At 36.9% G+C, this 6,153-nt stretch overlaps 1 pseudogene; it reads left to right on the top strand.

Moving 5' to 3' along the window:
- The first annotated feature begins 4,507 nt into the window (after positions 1 to 4,507).
- On the top strand, positions 4,508 to 5,146 carry LOC108967753 (annotated as a pseudogene).
- The last annotated feature ends 1,007 nt before the right edge of the window (positions 5,147 to 6,153 follow it).

Below are 6,153 nucleotides of genomic sequence, written 5' to 3'. Positions count from 1 at the left end.
GCCTTCGGCCGCGCTTTAAAAAAATAACCCTGGCCGGTCCAACACCGGCTACGCCATCCACAGTATTTTTGCATTAAACACCTTTTCCTCCATCCCAAAAGGGGTTTAGGTACATTCAAATACGAAATGACCACAACAGCACAAAGCACTAACCAATCTGTAGAAGAATTCCATCAGGTTGTTTATAAGCATCTTTCTTTGATACTTAATAAGATAAGCTGTATGGTATTCGACAGTGAAGCGGTACAGTTAATGACCAAGTTGTACAGGCCCTCGATACCTTCATTCGCGGATTACGTGGAGATCTTTCACGTCTTTTCGGCATGAAGGAACCTACAGAGTTACGTAATGCAGTTATGGTTAAAGTTAAAGAATCAAGCATACCGTACCAATCAAGCGCAAATAGAGGACAACGAAATACATTCAAAAATCAATCCAATAGACCAATGACAGTAAAAATTTAAATTTTTTAGGTGCCATAACTGTCACCGATATAAATGGAATAAGTAGCCCGATAAAAGAGATCATTTTACAAATTTTCATAGCGTCTTTAGAGAAATCTATTTGCAGAACCCAATGAGAAACTAACTTATACCACTAACGTTAAAGCCGAAATAACCTGCTCTCCTTTTGGCAGAAGTACTGGAAAGATCCCAGATTACCTTGTTGCAATCCAAGTTGAGGCCCCTGGTCTCTCCTTTGTTTACCAAAGACTCCTGTATTAACAGGATACCTAGATTACCCAACGAGAACATCCTTACGGTTACAGTGATGCAGGTTTACATCTAAACCTGCAAAAACTATAGGATCGGTTCAATGAGGAACTGGTCCTCATCTGCCACGTCCCTCCCATCACGATATAGGTCCTGAAGTCCCTCTATTAGCTCTTTCGTAGAGGGTAGCAACCCCCCTGCTAGGACCTCCTCTGTGGCCTCTGCAGTTGCAACCTGCTCTGTCATATTGGTGCTGAGACGAGTAGCCTTTTCGTCTGTATGCATCCTCTCGTCCGTACATTTCTTTTCGGTAGCCTTCGGCTTGTAGGACCTTATCACTACCGTGCTGAATCGATTGCTCAGATTGAAGCCCTTCTTCCAAATGAATTCGTAGGACTCGTCCTCCCCACACAAGTTCAACCTCCATCCGGAACTCTCCAATTTACTATCGTTTTGGTTCGTGACGAGCCCCAAAGCAAGGCCTTACGGTTTTCCCGCACATCTAGGGAGGAGAATGGCATTATGGATCGATTCATATCCAAATTGGGTCGTAGGTCTAAATATTTGTGTCCTAAAATTTGTGACAAACAATAAATAGAAGGATAGATAGAGAAGTAATGAGTGGAGATAAAGCAAATTGTTCAAAGCTGCAAAATAAGCCTTTTTAAGCTTTTCCCAAGAAGTTATTAACAGCCTTATAATTTCAATGCCAAATAGATGCAATAAAGTCATTAAAAATAAAGGTTATGCTATAAAATATTAAATAACAATCATTATTCTAATATGTTTTGTCGCACTAAATGTTAAATATGTTTACTTTTCTTTCGTATAAAATGTCAATGGGTCAACTAATTTCTAACGTTTTGTATGTTTTCATAAAATAAATAGTTATTCTTCAAATCTCAGTGATTTGTTTATATTTAAAATAAAAATTGGGAGAACACGAGATGATAATGCTTACACACTGTATATATATTTCTGTTTAAATAATTCGGATAAGATTTTCTTTGTAAATATGTAAATAATTTGCTGTAATTTATAGAACACAAAATAAACCTCACAAATCAGTTGTGACGTATTCTCAAAATAGGGTTGTTATGTGCTGAACACAATGCTCGCGACAGACTGCAGCAGCACGACAGTGAACTGAAAATGACGTTGTGAATCTTACTACATGAACATTCGTAAGAAGGCAGCGACATAACAATGGCCGGCATTTACACAAGACAACACACCTCTCCTTTTTGCATGAACACAATTTCGTTGTGGCACTTCAATGAAATTTTAATATTTTGTTCAAAGTGAAATTTTTTATGCAAAAAATAAGTAAATAGGTAAATATATTTGTTTTAAATTGTTAATTGTTATTACAAATGATATAATACAGCTATTTTATGCTTTTATTTGTAAAATAACGTCAGGATTGTTAGAGCTTTGAATAATTTTACATTTTACATATTAGTGGCATCACTACTCTTTTTCATCTCTCTACCTTCAATTCTACTGTCAACGCTACTGTCCTTGGCAAATATAACGGGGCATCTCGACAGGATAAAATCTATGTTTTACTAACTTTCAAATCTATTGCTATTGCCATTGCCAAATCTGTATGTGGGCATTTGTTATCTTGACATAATCATTTGCGCAAAGGCGTAGGGTAGGTAGGTTCGAGCTGATGTAGCGCATGCTTTCAACTCTTGAAATTGCGAAATGCCGTCGGGTAGATAGCTGATGTGGTTTTTATGAGGAAAATGCGATCCTTTTTTTTACAAATATATTTCTGGGAAAAATAAGATAATAACAAAGGAGAAAGATCCTTTTTTCCACAAACGTATTTCTGGGATAAGAAGGAATAAGAATTCATATTTTTGGACTACTATATAATAATTGTGACATAAATATACCAATTAAAATAATAAATTTGAAATGAGCAAAGATATTTTGATTTATGCTTGTATAAATTTATTAAATTTAAGACTTCAGTCATTCCCAACCCAATTTGCATAATTTTTCCATAAATTAATTATTAAACTAAATATTTATTTATATTAAACTAAAGAATAATGTTATTTTGAAAATGTACTTTATTTTTATAACATAACACAACCATCTTAATACTCGCTCTTCTAAATTTCATATTACCGAAATAAAAATGCTGTCGGCATATGTGCAAAGGGGATATGTTGCCTCTTCGAAATTTTCATAGAAACTGCGTCGTCAAACTGCTGAAGTGACAGCTTATTGCTTACAATATATAGCAAACTAATTAGTATTCCATATATTGTCAGCAATAAGCAAAGTGGAGCCTCCACAGGCAATAGGCACGGCAATACACTTAGCAAGACATAGATTTTATCGTGTTGAGATGCCCCGCAAAGCAAATGAAAACTCACCACCGCATCTACCGTCCGTATCGTGCATGTCATAGATAACTTGATTAGAATCTCTTTTCTTGCTCTCTCGCTTGTCAGCTGGCAGGGCACCCTGAGCTGGCAACAAAGCACAATCAGGGTGCCGTCAACGAGCAGTTAGTGAAAAAGGCGAGATGCCAGAAGACCAGTGCTATAATTACTTAACGAAATTAGTGTGAAATGAAATTTCAGTGAACTGTGCGAACATATTTTGGCAAAATAAATGTTTGAGTAAATTAATTAATGATGATGTTTGCCCAAATAGGATTGTTTCCATCTACTGTGGTTTCCATAAGCTTAGTATCCAGCTCTCAAGAAATGTAAAATCTTCATACAAAAAACGCTTAAGAAAATGGTACAAGGGATTAGGGAAAGCACGGTAGAGGAGGAATAGAGCTACTATTAGCTGATGTTATGTAAACAAAGCCACAGCTGAGAGGTGCCACTGCTGAAATGTCAAGGGGAGTCCGGGGTTGAGTTTCTATAGGAATCCAAGATGGCCGACTTTTACCGGAAAATGGTTGCATTGTGTTATTTTCTAAAAAAATAATGGAAAAGTTGTCCCAAAAATATTAGTTATGTATAAAACTGTAATATATTTTCAAAAGAAAACATTTTTATTTTAATATGTATTTTTAAAGATGAGAACAATATGATGATATGATATGATGTACATGAAAAATTAAGTATTTTATTTATGTCTCGTTTTAATTGTGGTAAGTTCAGAATATGCTCATTCACAGCCATAATCATAATTTATTTCATGGAACAATCCTTTACTATTGTTTATTTAGTTATTTGGATCTGGAAGAAGTGTTTGGAAATTTCCATTCGAAAGATAAATAACAGATCGACTGGAATTTTATTCCAATGAAAGAACGAAAAAAAACTAATCATGGCTTCGCCATTATTGCTGCGTAATGGGTCAGGTACTGTTCCAATTTTATGATTCAATACTATGTTCAGACCGACACTTAATCACACGATTTCGACTGTTGWACGGATTATCCCACTAATCTTAAAAATGTATCAAGATTTCGCCATACAAAAATGACAGTTCAAAATCACTTCAGCAGAATGATTTGAAACTGATCCACGCTAAATCTGTCTGTGCGACTCTGATTTTGCGTCATCTGTTGGTCAAATTTGTTTAATCGCAGCTGATTTTGACACTATAAACTGTCAGAATTTAAAACTAACAGACAAAGAATATAAAAAAAATAAAACCAAAAATCGACGTTGTTTACAAAAAAAATAAATAAAATATGGAAAAAACTCTAAAAAAGAAAAGAGTGATGTTGAGTGAGACTGCCGAGGTCGACCTAATAGAGGGATGGCAACTAAAAATGCCAGAGCTAAAAAATTAATCATATATATGAGGAAATGTCTCCTACAATGCTTTTGGCTGGACACGAATATACGTCCACAGAAATAAAAATCAAATTGCACAATTTTACAAACAAATACAGGTAAGTAATAAATTATGAGGTAAACATATAACATTAAATATTTTTTTATTTTTAGACAAGAAAAGCAGAAAATTGGCCCATCGGGTGGCTGCCCTATTCGGTGGAAATATTAAGAGGCGGTCCACCAAGTGCTAGGCGGTTTTAAAAGTTTTTGTTCCGCCGAACTTGTGGAGGATAGTATTGATGGTAAGTTTTAAGCGCATTGGAGTAGGTTCCAATATTCATAATAAAATAAAATACGTTTATGGAATGTTTCTTTACTTTCACTTTTATTTGTTTCTTCTATTTTCAGTTAACATGTTCCAACTTACATTGAGGCCGATGTAGAAGGTGAGTCGCCGCTCCCAAGCCCAAACAATGGACCTTCTACGTTGCATGCGCTCGGCCATCGTCAATCGATTCTGCCAAAAAGAAAAAATCAAAAACAATAATGGAGGAAATTAAGAACGACTTATTAAAGGCGACTGAGGCGATGAAGAAAGCCGACGAAAAGCGTCTTTCTCTCCTACAAGAGAAATCTCGGTTGAGATTCAATAATATTTCAAAGTTGAATGTAATAACTCACCGAAATACGAARCGAACGCTTGTCTTATTTCCTCTGCTCTTGGGTTGACATTTCCACAAATGTTAGAGACGTCTTCTGGCAAYTGCCGAGATTCGTTTTCGATTTGTTGTGCTGCAATCCACTTTTCATTAATTTAATCATTTTCCTCATTTAAAAAATTGTGCAAAACGCAGCACGCTTTTCGTGTCCTTAAATATAGTAGATTGTGCCAACTCGCGTTTTAAAGATTGTACAAAAACTCACCTTCTAAGGCCACTCACACTTTTGGTTCAACAAAAACTGCACTAGATTCAATATGATCGTTACAAAGGTTTTAATTGATGCAAAATGCATTTAAAAATTGTTGTTACAAAAGTAGTTTTAAACAGTAGTTTAAAACATTAAATATATTATATATATAGATTTATAAAATGATAGAAAGTGGGAAACAGCCGGTTTTAGAAAAAAACGTTAAATGTATAGGCGAGTAACTGCGGAAGGGAACCGGGATGCTGCGATGCGGAGATGTTCGTTGGTCGACGTCGTAACGAAAAAAAAAGGTGGTGCGAGAGCCTTTCACTTTTCCTTTTATTCTAATTAGAAGGTAGCATGTCATCGCGTTTGGATGCATGCGCGTGTATGTGTGTTAATGTGTGGTGTTCTCTCGCGTGATGAGTTGAATGGTTGATGCGGTGTGGTGAGGCGACGTCGCTACTCATTTAGCCATCCCGGCCCCCCTAGGCAAGTATTTAGCCTAGAAGCCGCTGYAGTTGCTGTAGCGTAGCTACAACGCTGCTGAGTCCTGCTGACCGGCGGGATTGCGGCCTAAGTTGATGGCGCCGTGCTGATGTTGCCCGGTTTTGGCGCCAAGGACGGGATTCTGCTCGAGAGGGTCCACGCCGGCGGTATGCCGTCACAGGAGTTCTTTGAGAACGCCTGACATTACCGCTGGTGCGAGGAGCCGGTGGTCGCCCAGATTCGCGTCTGGTAGTGCGGTGCAGCAGCGTATGATGAGC

Source organism: Bactrocera latifrons, unplaced genomic scaffold (assembly GCF_001853355.1).
Source record: "Bactrocera latifrons isolate USDA-ARS-PBARC rearing strain unplaced genomic scaffold, ASM185335v1 scaffold_1989, whole genome shotgun sequence".
Classification (NCBI taxonomy): Eukaryota; Metazoa; Arthropoda; class Insecta; order Diptera; family Tephritidae; genus Bactrocera; species Bactrocera latifrons.
This window is presented reverse-complemented; position numbering and strand designations above follow the sequence as displayed.